The sequence below is a fragment of the Netta rufina genome, assembly GCF_964035555.1.
Source record: "Netta rufina genome assembly, chromosome: 1".
Lineage (NCBI taxonomy): Eukaryota > Metazoa > Chordata > Aves > Anseriformes > Anatidae > Netta > Netta rufina.
Window position 1 is genome coordinate 119,896,703 of NC_140123.1, and position 16,091 is coordinate 119,912,793.

General features: G+C 43.7%; 1 protein-coding gene across 4 annotated transcripts in view; it reads right to left on the reverse strand.

Moving 5' to 3' along the window:
- ZBTB20 (zinc finger and BTB domain containing 20) overlaps positions 1-16,091 on the reverse strand; it is a 453,606-nt gene that overhangs the window by 85,175 nt on the left and 352,340 nt on the right. The window contains exon 9 of one of the 4 annotated variants that reach the window (XM_084301336.1): positions 4,632-4,770. The exons of the other annotated variants lie outside the window; for them this stretch is intronic. The gene's annotated coding sequence lies outside the window, so the exon portion shown is untranslated. The remainder of the gene's footprint in view (positions 1-4,631; positions 4,771-16,091) is intronic. 4 annotated transcript variants of the gene reach the window in all.

Below are 16,091 nucleotides of genomic sequence, written 5' to 3' on the forward strand. Positions count from 1 at the left end.
AGTGTCACTAACTCCTTTGTGTCTCTGCAGAGCCAACAGGATTTCGGCTGTGACGATCGTACCAAATTCAGATGGAAACAACGCGGAGTTTCACAAAGACACAGCAGAAATTACAGAGGGAGCAAAGTAGTGTAAAAAGCTCGTTTTCTGGTTTGCTTGCCAAAGCATATTACAATTCAGGGTGCACAAAAATGAAACAAACAAACAAACATTGAATTCCTCCCAAACACTCTCAACACCCCCCCCCCCAACCCTCTCATTTTGAAATGTGTTTAAGGATTTTTTTTTCCTTTTCCTTTAAAAATCAATTCTGAACAATTGTCAAAATAAATCCCTAGTTCAAAAACAGAAATGAAAACATTGCATAGGAAAGTATCAAAACAAAACATTACCTCTGTTTTGGAAAGACAGACCTTTTTTCTCGCAACAATTTAATGTCTTATGGCAACTCATTGTTTCTGTTGACGTGACTTTGCATTTCCAGGTAAAAAGTTTTCGAGCAGTGTTTATCTAAATAATGCATTGCTAAAACCAGCACAAATAGGAGCAGAAGTCATCTTGCTTAACTAAAATGTGACTCAGTATCATAAATATTGCTCTTCTACTTGGCTATCCACCTCCGATTCCTAGTTGCTGTCTGGCTCTTTCCGTCCTATTATTAGGCACCAGCGTTCTGGTACAGCAAACTTGTGTGGATGGCATGCATGAAGCAGCTCTAATTTATACCTCGGACTTTATCCTGTATTCCCGGAGCGCAGTATTTCATTTTCTGACGGCGCTAACTTCCCCGTTCCTCACCTAAATGCAGAAAAGCCCAGCATACGGCTCGCTACCCAGCAGCTTTTCAAAGTCAGTGAGTAGAAGGTGCCCAAATTAAATAAACAAACAGGTAAAAGTTTAGGGAAGTGGAACAAACGGCGCAGGTTAGCAGGGGCAGCCATAGGCAGCTCCGTGTTCTTGCTGAGACTGATACAGGTGCATCCTAACTTCACCAACCAGGGCAGGAAAGCCAGAAGGACAGACACGTGTGTGTGGACACATCGACAAGTGAGAGAAAGGGACGAGGAAGAGGTAAAAGAGAGAAATAAAAAGGAAAGGTGTTTGTTATTTTTTCAGCTCTACAATGAACTCCAATTTTGGCAGAGGATTAAAAACAGCCCTTGGAAATAATTAATTTTTTTTTTTTTTTATTTCTTCTTTTCTCTAAAGCTTCAGCACAGAAAGAGGGATTATAAAAGGAATACACTCACACAGGCACACGTAAAACCGGGGGGGAACTGGGGAGAAGGAAATGAAAGGAAAAGAAAACAAACAGACTCCTAACAGGCCCATACTGCTAACGGGAGTCCAAATAAAGAGTCATATGATATCTGATAGTGCAGGACACGTCGCCAGGAGCTGGAGCGGATTGCCTACAGGAAGAAAGAGCCAGTGTGTGACTGCTCAAAGAGCTTTTCTTTCCCCCCTTTTTATTTTTTTTTCTTGCCCTCTCTCTCTTTTCTCCTGTACTGTGAACGTGTTGCTCTCAGGTCAGGTCCACGAAGAGTCCCCAAAAGACGGCTATCGTCTTTCTCTGCACTTCTGGAAGCAAGGACAGTCGCTGGGAGATGCCTTCTGGTTGAGATTGAGGGGGACTAAATCTAGATTTCAGCTCTCTCTGCCCTCCCTCTTCTGTCACCAGCTCCATGGTTGCAGATACAAAATGCTCACAAAAGCATGTTATATTAAAAAAAAAAAAAAAAAAAAAAAAAAAAAGAGGGAGGGAGGGAAGAAGAAAAAAGATTCAGGGAGGGAAAAAATAGAGACTGCTTATCCTATGGAAAACTTCAAAGGCCAAGTCCCATTTCAGGGCTCTTTTGTTTAGTTTTCCTCTGATTTTTTTTTTATCTCTTTTTTTTTTTTTTTTTTTCTTTTTTAAGAGTGAGAAAGCAATAGAGAGAAGTCACAGAAAACACTCAGACCATGAAAACCGTCAGGAGTTGGGAAAACTCTCCAGAGGAAGGAGGAAAAGGAGGATTTAAAATAAAAGAAAGGGATTTGTGATTTGCCGAAAGTTCATCTATTTCCTAGGTTTGCCAACAGAACAACGAGCTCTTTTTGGAGCTCCGTCCGTCCCCCACCAAGCGTTTTACGAAACCCGGTGGAGCCCACAAAGTACTTTCGAGTGGAGGCTGCTCTCCCCACTACCCACCCAAAAGCAGGGCACACCGGGCACCTGCAGGGAAGGGATCCTGGGCTGAGAGCAGGGGGCTCGAGGCCGCTCACCACCCTCCTGCTGCTGCCAAAGCCGTGCTCGCCAGAGCCCTGGGGAGGGAAGGGCCCTGCCAGCACAGCCGGTGGGGTGGAAGCCCCTACAAACACCAAGCTGTGTTTTAGCTGGCGGTTTCCCTCGCCATGCCTGGTTTTACTTCACTTTTGCAAGGGACGGGCTGTGTCCACCGGGACTTTTTGCCTCTACGGCACAGTGGCGTTCCCACAGCGGTGCAGGCAGAGCGAAAGGACGCAATTTCCCCCCTTTTCATCGTCTGAGGATTTGTAAGCGCACTAATTCTCAGTGTACACTCACACGACACAGAGATGTTGCTCAAAAACAGTGCCACAGATACATCTGTGATACCTACGTTGCTGTTACACACGACCTCTTCCGAGGGAAGCCTGCAGCATGAATATAAAAATCAAGGTATTGTAGCAACAACGCTCTGCATCCAGGAACGATTGTTGTAACTCTCTGGTAATTTCACCTAGTTCTATATAGTGCGTGCTGATGATTCTTACGGGGTGGATATAATCTACAGCTTCCTCTCTTGTTTTCTGTTACAGCTGATATACGATGCAGTTTCGAGACTGGTAATTTGTCAAAGCCCTGAAAATACAAATCAATAAAGGAAGGAAGGCAGAATTTGGCTAAATAAAGCACTTCCCCGAGCTACTGAATTTGCACTGGTATATATTCTCAAACATGTTCTCAAATCCTAACCATTGCACAGAAGACAGTGTAGAGAAGATATCATGTATGTTATATACCAGATGCAATAAATTTCCAGTCTAAACACCTCCTCAAATATGATGCATTATTCCTTTTCTATACGGTGCGTGGAAAGGTCTATGCCTTTTCCACATAGCGAATACACAAAGAGTGTATATATAAAAAACACAGTCAGAAGAACAAAAAATCTCCAGTGCCAGGAGGTCCGTCCCAAAATCCTCAATTTGTGGCTCTAGGAGAGAAGTAAACTCGGAGGACGAAATGGAGCCCTTGGAGAGAGGGTCCCATCTACCAGGAGGAACAAACAAACAAACAAACAAAAAAATCCCTGAGCTCCGACTAATCATTTGAGCTGCCAATGAGAGGTGACTTTTAGACAGATGGTCAGGGAAAAGCTGAGTCCATGGACACAGACGTTGGTGCCCCATCTGTATTTTAGGATCCCAGCTTCAACAAGCCATTACCAACTTTTTTTCTAAGTGACAGAAAGTGAAAGATTTCTGTTCTCACTAACGTATTTATTTCTCAGTGAAACCACCCCGTTCCCTCCTCTTTTTCTTCCCCTGGTAAGAATTTATTGTTTAATTTTTTAAGTAAACAGAAACTGCTCACAGTACAACTTTTATGCCAAAAAAAAAAAAGAAAAAAAAGAAAAAAAAAGAAAAAAAGACTAGGTAACTTGGCAAAACAGCAATCGGATTTAAAGAGAGAGTGAAAAAAAGGGAGAAAAGAACGACATATCAAACTCACTTGGTCTCGTCCCCCTTCCATTCCTGTTCTTATTAATTCCAAATTACAATTTGGAGGTAAGGGAACTGAATTTCCTTTCAATCTATTTTGCTGCTGCCACACATTCTCTGCCTTGCTTCTGTCTCTTTCTTTTTAGGAGGGAAAAAAAAAAAAAAATCCCTAATAAAAATAGAAAAACATATCTCCAGCGTTAAGCTCGCTCTCCCCCTTCCTTTGTAAAGAACTCTTTGTTCTCTAGTGAAAATGCTGAAAAAATCCCCGGGCTCCCTGAAACAAGTGCAAAACACTTAGAGGCTTTTGGGCTGGCTGGGAGCCAGAAACCCTCCCGCTGTCTGGTTAGGAAGAGAGGGAAGCGAGAGAGAGAGAGAGAGGAGAGAGAGAGAGAGAGAGAGGGAAAAAATTGGAGCTTCCTTTAATAGACATAGGAAGCAGGTCTTTTTTTTTTTTTTTTCCTTTTTTTTTTTTTTTCAAAACTGGCGGTCAAGCGTTAAGTAACTCCCTGCCTAAATCCACCTGCTAGCGATGAACTTGGGCAAACCTCCCCCCCCCTCCAAGTCCCCCCCGGGGGTGCACAAAGAGGAGCCACCGCAGCACCGCGCTCCAGCCAGCCTCTGCTCCCCGCCGCCCCCTCCCCGCTGCCCTGCTTCCATTCTCCCTGCTCCCGGCACCACCGATGCCCACAGCTCCTCTTCTCTTCCCCCTGCCACCAGCCACAGACATACCAAAATACCACGCTCGCTCCGGCTCCTTACAGAGCAGAGAGGGGGGGGAAAAAAAATTAAAAAAAAAAAAAAAAAGGAAAAAAGAAGAAAAAAAAAAAAAAAGGAAAAGAAAAAAAAAAAAGCTTTTCCCATCTCGGTTGCGACAGTGATAAGGGGTAGGGAACATCTCATACCTGGTGTGAATGCTAATCAGCCAGGAGTTCTCCTTTTTTCCCAAGACAGGGAACTGTTTCCTTCCAAATTTATTAGAACCTCCTCCACTGCCTCTTTGAAAAACCTTCTTTGTCACCCTCTTCCCAAGTCCTGATACTTCTTTAAAAAAAAAAAAAAAAAAAAAATGGCTTCGGAGCTCCTTCTATTCTTGATATTGATTCTCTCTCTCTCTCCCTCTCCCTCTCTCTCTCTTTCTCTCCCCCCCACCCCCCCCACCCCTCCTCCTTTCTCCTGTCTCTGTCTCTTCTGAGTGGTCTATTGATAAGTCCCTAGAGGCACTGGGTCAGCCTGCCCGTAGGAAACCAGACACAATGCACAAATCTCCGAGTGCCATTCTGCCATCAGCAAGCAGACCACGTTTAGGAGAGAGGAAAAAAAAAAAAAAAAAAAAAAAAAAAAAAAACACAGTAGAGCAAAAGACAGAGAGAGGGAGAGAGAGGGAGAGAGTGTGAGAAAAAGACTGATTGGAACAGGAGGGAGGGAGGGAGGGAGGGAGGGAGGGAGGGAGGGAGCGAGGGAGAGAGAGCGACACTGCCAGTCAGGTTAATCATCCCTACTTTAATTAGCTGTTCGGCTTAGACATAAAACAATTGAATTTGAATGATCTGTCAGTGGGCTCGGCTGAACCAAAGGGGAAATGCGAATATTACAAAAAAGACTGTTGGTGTATTCAGATAAGCCAGCCTGGAAAATCCTCAAAGGGTAACTATTAAAACTTACCACCAAACAAAAAAGTACCGAGTCAGATGGCGTTATACGGGGGGGCCCTCTCTGAAAAGCTGGGAGATCCCTTCCCTCGCCTTTTTACACGCCCCACGAGGTTTCACCGACACGAAGATGCACACGTTCCTGGAGCCCTCACGTCTACCTGTCCCTGCAGGGTGGCAAGGGGAGTTCAGATTCCCCTGCTACTTCTGGCCATAGGAAGCGAGACCGCGGCGCCACTCAGCTGAATTTTTCCTGGTGGATCGGTGGAAATTTCTGATTCTGGGACTACACAAGCTCCGGGAGCGTATCTCGGCTACGGATGTCTACATCCACACAGATAAATTGAGTATCTGCTCGATACGTACAGAGATGCTGCGAGAAGGCAGTGCCAGGTAGTGGAATAGATGAGTCCCAGGCACCGGGAACGGAAAAAAAAGTTATACCTAAAAATAGGTGGCAAAGCAATCTATCCGTTCTAGCCCGGGTTGCAATCTGAAGTGCAGCTCGAATGGATTAATCCTGGCGATAAACAGCGCGGTGGCAGCGCTGCGTGGCAGGCAGGGGAGGTATTTATGACACTTCTGCAAAGTCCTCTTCGGAAAGGTGCGGACAGGCGCCCGCTCCCCCGCAGAAGCCAGACGGCAGGTAACGCAGCTGCTGGCACCCTACCCTGCCAAAACCACCCCTTGTCAGAGGCTGGGGACTTTCTCCGTGTTTCAGGGCACACACACACACCGTTGTCCCCCTCCCCTAGCTTGTGGCAGCAAGGCTGGGGGTGAATTGACGGTGCGAGGCAGGTAATCTTCCCCGTGTTTCAAATACATCCTCTGTATTGCAAATAGGGTTACAGCCATGGCAGTGGACCCATAAATTCCCCATCGGGGCTATGAGCATCTCCTGTACACAAACTTTTAGACGGGCACGGCTAACCTGCAGGCGCTGCTCTCAATACGAAGAGAAAGCAGAGAAGGAGTTTAAAACGCGGCTGGCTGCTGGTCTTCAAGAGGGAGCTCTGGGATTCCCTCTCACTTTGCATTTTGGGTACGGATGCTTAAAAAAAGATACCAAAAAAAAAAAAAAAAAAAAAGAAAAAAAAAACAGGCAGAAGCCTTAGCAACTTCTCTACGTTAATTTCATCATCTTTTCTACGCACATCTCCAGGCAAAATTAACATCGTTTTTTATGGGTTTCGCTGTTAATGGAGAACTGCCAGGTGGTGACAAAATTATTAATTCCCTCTATCAGCCTCTGCTATGGGAAAAGGTGGGTTCCTGCCATTTTCCACCCCTTAAAACGCAATGTCCTGGGCGGCCCTATCCCATCTGCCTACCAGGCAGTTGGTGCCCGTTTACCCAGCAGAGAACTGGCCAGGTTCAGCAGGAGAGAGGTGCATTGCAGATGCAAATGGGGCACTGCACTTAATGAGGTCTGCTAAATGCTATTTGTGAGTTTGTGCCCCCAGCCTCCCCGAAATACGAATTGCTCCCGTTTGAAATACATGCAGTCCTCTAGCAGGATTGTGGGAGGTAAGGCACTACCAAAGAACGATAAAGGAGATTTCAGAGGAACACCATGCCATCAAAGGCCTCAACTGCTTTCCAGACGAGATTTTGCAGAGCACTGTGACACAGACAAGCAGTTTTCTCTTCTCTGGGTCAGTACCAAACTAATAATCCAGCAGGGTGCAAAACAGCCCTGGGCTGTGTTTCTAATGAAATATGCAGAGGCTCTGACCACTTGATGCAGGAGTTCAGTGGAAGAAGCAGTGTGAAGTCATGTAATTACGGGCTACAGCAATGGTACAAGGGGCCCTCAGTAAGGTTGCACGGGCAACATTAACTGTGGCATTTCCGAACTTTTAAGTGCTTGACTTTGTAACATTAACGTTACCGTAATGCGCTTTCAATATAATTTCTCCGGGTGTTCTTTTAAAGCGAGCTCGAAAACCAAATGCCATTCCCGCGGAGCCACCGATGCTGAGGCACCTGCGGAGCTGTAATACAGAACTTCACCACCGCAGCCGGCAGCGTCCTCGGCAGCACGAGTCGAACCTGCTTACGACGTGATCAGCCACTGGAAGCGTGATGCTTTCTCCATGGCTCTGGTGGTATTTGCCTGACCATGGAAACGCTGAGACACAGGAGCCCTAGGCTGAGTGCCCAAGAGCACAGAAAAGCGCACGGCTGTGGGGAGAGACCCTTTGGTCTCTGGACTCAGTAATTTGTACCTCTTCTGTTGCTGTCACTTTTGCTTCCAGCCCCTCCATCCAGTTGACTCCATGGATTCCTCCTGCTTTCTAGCTTGCCCTCTCTCGTGCTGTTTCTTCTTCCCTACACCACTCCTTGTCAGTCTGTTCCTCGTCCCATGAAACTAAAATGAGCTTCCCCCCAAATACCTCTCCTCCATCCCGGGCATGGATGGGCACTGAGAGCACAGGAAAGCAAGCTGCTCAGCATGGTAAATGAGGCTCCGTGGTGTTCTGGGCTGCCTTAACTAGACCACTTCTTGCAAGACTGTTTAAAAGTAATTCGGGTATCATAATTTGCAATCCACAGTGTAGACATATCAAAATGTCCTTGTTCTCATTTCCAGTGCTTGCTGCCATAGCAACCCTTGGTCAAAAGGAAATTTCCATTGATATCAGAAGGAGCAGCATTTCACCCAGGTGAGTTTTTACTATGTGGCACGTATTTTATTAGCATGTCTTCCTCATGTGGTGATCCCCAAATCTCCTATAGTGCTTCATGTAGAAAGTGCTACTGTCAAGTCCTGCTCTCAGAAGGTCCTCTTCTACTAGAAGCTACGCAAGTCTACGACCTCCTGATTTCTATGAGAATTTCAACCAAGAGCAGACCCAGAGTCTAAATGCAAAAAAAAAAAAAACAAACAAACAAGAACAGCTCCAGAAATGTGCAGCATCTTCCCCTCCTGAGATTTTACCACAGCTTTTAATTTAGATACATGATGATGATCTCTTTCTTTGCATTGCTCTCTCTTGCTTGCTCTTCCTTCGTATAAATCACTGCATGCATCAGGGAGGTTTAGCCCAAGAAGCGAGATCTGAAAGCTCTATCTGAGCCGCTGAATAAAGTTTGCTGTTTCCTGTGGAAAAGGCAATCAGTGCTGCAGCAAGCTTTCAAGCTCTCCTGCATGATACCCACTCAGTAGGAAGACAATGTGGCAACAGAATTGGAATAGATGTTTAAATATGAGAACTGTAAATGGATTTGCCAGTGGCAAATGGCAGGATTTATGAAGGGAAAAGCCACCAGAACAGCTCCTTGCTTTCTGACTTCTACTTGTATTACACAGCGGCAGCCAAAAGGAGGACACGAAGCAGCAGCAGACTGGGATGGACCTGGAAATGACACAGCGCTCGTTCCTTTAATGTATATGAAGTGTTCTGCAGCGCAACTCATAACACTCAGCACGGCTGACACGAGCTGACGTTAATGGGAAATCAAGAGATCTGGGTGGCACGGAGAAGAATCTGGTTCTACAGAGAATGAAGTGCTCTGCAATGAAGGACAGTTAAGAGCTCCATCTACCTGAAAAGGGGGTGTAACTATGTAATCTCAGGATAAATTGTTTAAGTGTATTCCTTTAGATTTATGGGCTTGTACTCATAAGCAACGGAGTTGCTGCTTTTTCTTCAGAGATGTAAACCAGCACAGCATGTTGCAGAGGGTGAATATATGGTTAGCTTCCCATTCAAAACAAATCAGAAAAAAAGACTGGAAACTCTACCCCTTACAGAAGTCTACTCCTTGCTCACGAGAAGATCTTCTCAGCATGCAACCATTCCTAACTTACACTACTATGCTTGGTAGATAGCTTTGTATGCTAAGGTGAGAAAGCTACCCTGCTCTGCTCCTAACCCAGTTCACTTCTGTCTTGTATGCAATTTGATTTTCTGAGGCAAACAAAACAAGACTGTTCCCTGTTGCTTTGATGACCAGAGCTGGCTCTGCCTTGTGTATTAAATCTCTATCAGGTATCCAGGACTGGTTCCTAAAGAACCTAGTACTGACACTGGGCAGTTCCCACGACAATTCCTTTCTGAGATTTGCTGACAGCAATGAAGTATTAAGGGGAGCATCAGAGAGACTCCATAGTTTTTTTCTGTCACTTAAACAATACAAATATAATGTCCTATGTTGTGGAATGAAAAATGAAAATATTGCAAATTGGGCTGAGAGATATATTTTTGTTCTTTTTTTGCAGGTTACCACCAGCAATAAGATGCTGCAAAGTGAGCCATGCTCTCACAGGCACCAGTGTTATCCCCTTACCTTCACTGGACAAGCAACAGCGCAACCTATGGGAGCTCTAAGAAACATCTGATTGAGAAGATAGGAGAAGAGCAAGACTGCTGCCTTTCTTCCTCTTCAGTGAGCGTTTTCTTAATGAATTAAGGAACTCTGATCACTGATTAAAAAGCAGATGAATAAAGAGGTGGCTTTTGCAGGCAACATATGTTTTCTATACGATTCTGTGGGTGCTTATCGTGAAGGCCTCAGAAGACTTCTAAACAACAAAAACATTAACTCTCAACCTTGGTCCACCCTCCATCGCTATCCATACTGTTGTTACCAGATTGTAGTATGTCTGCTCCAAAATTAAAATGACTTAAGCAGAACTGTGTGTTATGTTCAGTCTACTCTATGCTGGTCTGTTCGGTTGCAATCTATTCTGTGATTTCTGAAAGAAGTATCTTGGGGTGTCAGGAGCCTCAATTTTCTCTCATTTAATTTTATTATTTAAATTATTATTATTTAAATTATTTTATTTATTTATTTTTTTCTCTCATCTTAATTTTCTCTCATACTTGCATGGAAAGACAATTATAATTTTGATGTGAAGAACTTTAAAGCAGATGTCTGCCCCACTTCTGTGATGCTGATGTGAGACATGCCATATAACCCTCTTTCGAACCTTGGTCCTGTTGCACATTCTCAAATCTCATTTCCTGCACCTCCACACAGACATATACTGTGCCTCTGCACCCACTGTCTTCCCTACCTAAAGACGTCTCGTTTCTGTAAGCTTTTCCATAGGCTCAACACTAAGTAAAAATCTTAATTATTCCTCATTCTTCATTCAAGACAAAACCTTTGTAGGAACAGTATTACAGTATTAGCAGTTTTAGGAGTTGCACAGCCTCAGCATGCCAAAACCACGAGACTCCCACCAAAATCATGAGACTGTTTTCTGAAACTACGTTGGTCCATCTTACTTCTTAACTTTTCTTGCTCTCCCCCGGATGACAGTGTGAAATCAGTGTTGCCAATACCACAGGGGAATACTGATCCCACTGAGGGGCTCTGGCTTCTTGCCCAACAACAATTTAGTCTAAAACTACCCAGCACCTCCTCTCTATCAGTTCTGCCGAGCTCTGTGACACACACCAAGGGGTGAATTTCTCCATGCTCTATCTCCAAGCTTTCCTTTGCTCCTCTGCAGTTTCCCAAGCCTATTCTCTGCTACAAGGGTCCCTACTCTGTGTATACCACTTTCTTTCTTAGGCTTGGATATGAGCGGAGCATGTAGCCAAAGAATCAGATGAGAGTGTAGAGTTCTGTCTCTTCTGTAGCAGATATGATTGTCCATCATATCCTTGGGCTGGGGGAAGCCATGAGGAAGGAGGACACAGATAGGTTGACTGCCACCTCCGCTCTCTCCACAGACACAACTACTACCACCAAGGTGAATGGAACAAGACAAGCTCAGGAAGAAATTAAGAGTAGTTCATCACTCATTTTTCCTGCTTGTTTGTTCCTAATCATTTTGTAATACATTTCACTGTTAGCTTTGTAATACAGAAAGACAGATCCTTCTGGTTTGACCACATGATGGCTACTTTTAAAATGGCTTGCTATATTCATTCTGGGGCAAGTCTCGAACTCTTCCTCCCTCCCTCCAACTCATTGCTTCTCTTCTGGTTTTACTGGTGTGTGTCAATTCTCCATTAAATGTTCTCTGACAAAAAGAAAAGAAGGGACAACAGAGGCAGCTTTCGCTTTCTTTTGATGAGATTGGGGGCACACTGAAGGAAATGCCAAAAAAAAAAAAAATCAGTAATTTCTTTTTGGCCAATACAACACCTCTTGCAGGCTTGAGCTATGCAAACTCCTATGTAGCCCCTAGCACAAATCAACATAGCCTCTTTTATGTTCTTCTTCCGATATTTCTCTCTGACCGTAGAGAAACAGAATATTGCTGTAGGGCAATGAACTCTCATATTGCCCTTGACATTTCTGCAATCCATCTCCCTGAGTTGGGAGACCCTTTCACAGATCTGGAACCTCACCAGCATAAGGAAGAATTAGTATAATTAAGAATTAGACACAGGGTCTCTAAAATGGGAATCATAACAATGACTAACGTCACAAGAGTGTTTTCAGAATTAATTCATGTAAGTAAAGCACTTAAAAGATAAAAATGAAGGAGCTGCCACATCAGATTAGACCACTGCTCCATCTAGTCAAACGCCCTGTGTACAACAGAGAGCAGTGGTGCGCACAGGGCAGCAGAATTAGGGTCCCTACCCTGTGCAGGAACAGGGTTTGGTCTAAGCCAAAGGGGGAGGGATTCGTGGTCAGGGAGTGTAGCAATAGGACAAGGGGGAATGGCTTTAAATGAAAAGAGGGGAGATTTAGATTACACATTAGGAAGAAATTCTTTCCTTTGAGAGTGGTGAGGCACTGTGCACGCTGGCACAGGCTGCCCAGAGAAGCTGTGGGTGCCCCACCCCTGGAGGTGCTCAAGGCCAGGCTGGATGGGGCTTTGGGCAACCTGGGCTAGTGGGAGGTGTCCCTGCCCATGGGAGGGGGGTGGAACCGGATGGGCTTTAATGCCCCTTCCAACCCAAACTAGTCTGTAATAATGTGGCTCTATGACAACCCTCCTGTGAAATGTCACTACTTTGGATGATTTGATACTTCCTTTTAGTTCTTATATTTTTTTCAACTTTATGAAACATCCCAGTCTGAAAATAAATTGTATGGGTTTGGATGGGTTTGCCTTCATGTAAGGGTGGGGTTTTAAAATTGATTTTTACTTTTGTATTAAATGTGCAATGGTTAATAGAAACAACACGGCAAAGCCCTGTTAAAAGATAGAGCTACAAGGTATTTTAGTCTATGATTCTACTCTATTCTGTATTCTACTTCAGGACAGAGTAAGGAAAAAAATAATTAAAAGATAATCTGTGAAAAAAAAGAATTCCCTCATAACTGACCAACCTAGAAATGAGTCTTACATTACTGGGACTGGATAAAGTATCACCAGTGCCGGATTATTACATAAGAATATGTTAGTAATGTAGCAGGAGTCTAGTCTTTTAAGATGTGAAAGAGCGTTATCTAACCTCTCCGCAAAGTTCAGGAAGAAGAGCCATATGTCCAAATAATCATTTTCTTGGTGGTGTTTAACATGTCAGTTTTTTTTAAGGGGCCTATTTCAAGTCAAAAAAAAAAAAAGTGTGAAATGCATTTCGATTTTTTTTTGGCAAAAGCAGCTCATTTTCAAGCTTGCAAGGAAACAAGAAAAACAAAATCAAATGTCAAGTAGATTTGCTCTTTGTTGTAATTAATACGCAAGCATTTGCTCGTAGATGGTCCTGAGCCTGCAAACAAGTAGCGCCAGTCGTGGTGCTATTAAAAATGAGTAGTTCTCTAAGAATCAAAGGGCCAAGTGTTCAGCCAGTGAAAATATTCAAATCAATGGCCCTAGGCCAGTTTACATCAGCTAGGGATCTGACCACAAAGGAAGGATGGCAGGAAGCAGGATGACCGAGGACGTGCCACGTGTTTGCAGGCTTGGGCTCTGCGTGCTAAAAGCAATGCAATAGCATAGAAAGGTAGGATGGACTTTTTTCAGAGAGGGAGGTGGGAAACGATTAACTGAAAATAAGGAAATTGCAAAGCTCTACATGCTCGCACAAATTCTGGTCAAGGAGGTTAGATGAGATTTCTCTTTGAGTCAGAGCAATGTAGTGGATAAAAAGGCCCTGTCTAGCCAGGGGGATTTCCTGAGGCCATCGCAGACCAGCTCAACACGCTGTTAAGAGGCTCGTTTTCATGAGAGGTTTTGTTGCATTTGTAACGCTTGCTCCAGGTCCCCCAGAGCTTTAAGTGCCACATCACAGTGCTACAAGCGCAGTGCTGAATGCCTGGCACGGGACCAGGCATCTTCCCTTTCTTCTCCTGATTTCCTCAAGTCGGCAGGTGGGGCTCCATGGCTCCATCTTGTTTTGATTTGGGGGGGTATGTTTTTCTCCAAGAAGGCTGAAGAAAAAATTCATGTTGAATATTTGTTCTTCCCCTCCTTTCCCCCATGTTGTTCTGTGGAGGCGTTCAGAAAGAGAGGGAAAAGGTTTTTTTTTTTTTTTTTTTTTTTTTAATTTTTCTTCAAAGGGGCTCACTATTTTTCCTGAAATGGGATGCTGGAAACAGCTCATCACCGAGGTCTGCTGGCCTGAGATGTGCTCGTATTTACATCAGGGTGATCCAGTAGCAATTCCACTGAGGTCATTGGAAGTGCTCTGGCATCCAGCACCCCTCACTGAACGCAGGATCAGGCCAATTGCTCCAAACTGCTCAGTGAGAACAGCAATGGTTCAAGCTCTGGGCCAGGGCATGGATAGGTGTAAATGGATACAGGGCAGAGAAAATGTAAACCTGTACCAACTCTCCTGGTAAGATGTTAATTAAACCGCCAGAACTTGAATGTTGGACAGAGGAAGCAGGGGGCAAAGCCAGCACATCAGAAAGTGCTACCAACGTTACTGCGTGATAGCAGCTGGGAAAAGAGAGAGTCAAGGCAACGTATATTATTTTGTCACTTGTTTTCCCACAAACTTGTGTTTGCACACAAGTGTAATTCTCTTCTTTCAATCAGGTCACTGCTGAATTTAGCCCTATAGGTTTGAACAATCAATTATTTTTCACAGTATGACTACTTCATTTCATGACTGGTTTGAATGGCAGATTAGGTCTAGATTAAATAATGTAACTATAGACCAGTAGTAGGTTATTGCTCTATATAAAGTTGGCGTATCACTGAGCAGGTATTACTTTTTAATGTTTCAATGTACTTAATAACTAATAACACTACATTGTAAACTGGCAGGCAGATTAACCATCACCTTAGCACGCTACAGCCAACACCTCCAAATCACTTCTCCAAAGAGTCTTGTTCAGCCTTTTAAATGGTCAACTCTTTCGAAAAGGTGAGGAATGGAACCACAAAAGACTATGCAAAGAAAACTGTTTAACTCTGAGCAGCAGCACTCAGGTTGTATAACTGTAGGTAAATGCTATGCCTCAGTTTCCCCATCTCTACATAACACTGTTACCTAATTAATCAATGCTATAAAGAGTACAAAGTTCTTTTTAAGATGCATTTCAGCAGACTACTTGAGGTAGATATTTAAAAGGGTTTTGCAAGAAATCTCTTAAAAATGACCTTTATATTAAAATAAATACGTGCTTATGTGTTCTGCCAAATCAAGAACTGTTCCTCAGTTTCCTCTGTAAATAAATGGTGAAATGCTGAAAATATGACATCTCTACTCAGGGAAATCCACGGAAAGTTAATTCATTAGCAATTACCCACAGAAAACTCTCAGGCAGAAAGTCTTGGTGGAGTCACGTTAGATACTACTGATAACTGAGGCAGAAGAGGGCCAGAGCTCACCTTGCAAAGAGTCTGGAGGTTCCTTGTAACAAAACCTAGAAGATCTAAACTGCTGTTTGGGCAGAGCAGCAGGGCCTGGGAATGCTGAGGATGTGCTGTGCTCTGCTACCGCAGGAGAAAGGAGGGCTTCAAAACTTGTTTCACTAATGCCATGTCTTATTACCAGTGAGAACCACAGACTGCTTCTACTCTGTTGAAAGATGTCTCCTTTCTACCACACAGATGTCTCCTTTCTACACTGGAAAAGTAAGAGTGAGAAAAAGAGGTAGAAGTGATGAAGGAAGGGCACATTTTCAGAGGAGAGAAAACTGCAAAACATTCAGAAGTGGCAAAAGGCCTTTACATGAAATAAGAATACTGGAGATACGTAAACTACATGGGCTGCTCAAATGTCATATTTAAGTTCAGCTGGTCATATGAAGGATTGGGAATGATCAGTCTGGGTTGAAAGGTACAGACCAAAATCAAGGAACAGGTGGTCTCTTCTGATATACAGCAGAAAATCTTGTCCTCCCATGTATGATTATTATGAGGTCTGAAACAATGCAGACAGAGAAGACAGGCGATATACATTATTGAAATAAACTGGAAGCATAGTTAAAGGTTACTAAGACTTTTTCCCTCCAGCTGCCATTGATACAAAAGAATAGATGAGTTAATGTCACTTTTTGTTCCCTAAATTCTAAGATCTGATGACTACCAGGCTACAACATTGCACTAAAAAAAAGGACTGTTTTTTACTTAAAAGCACAAAAAGTATACAGAGAGAGTCATTTTCAAGGTCAGAGGGTTGTTTTGACATTTAAGAAATACTAAAACAGCTTTTGGCTTTTAAATTTGTAAACCAGAATTACTTCCTCATCTGAGAGACAATCTGCCAAATTTCTAGCTGGCCACAGACTTCTTAGGGTAAGCTAGAATTATCAGATATATGAAGTTGTCTAGGTGCATGCCTCTGTGATTTTAAAATGAAAAGTTGATCAACCTTAGAAAAACACAGTTTCTGAGACCCT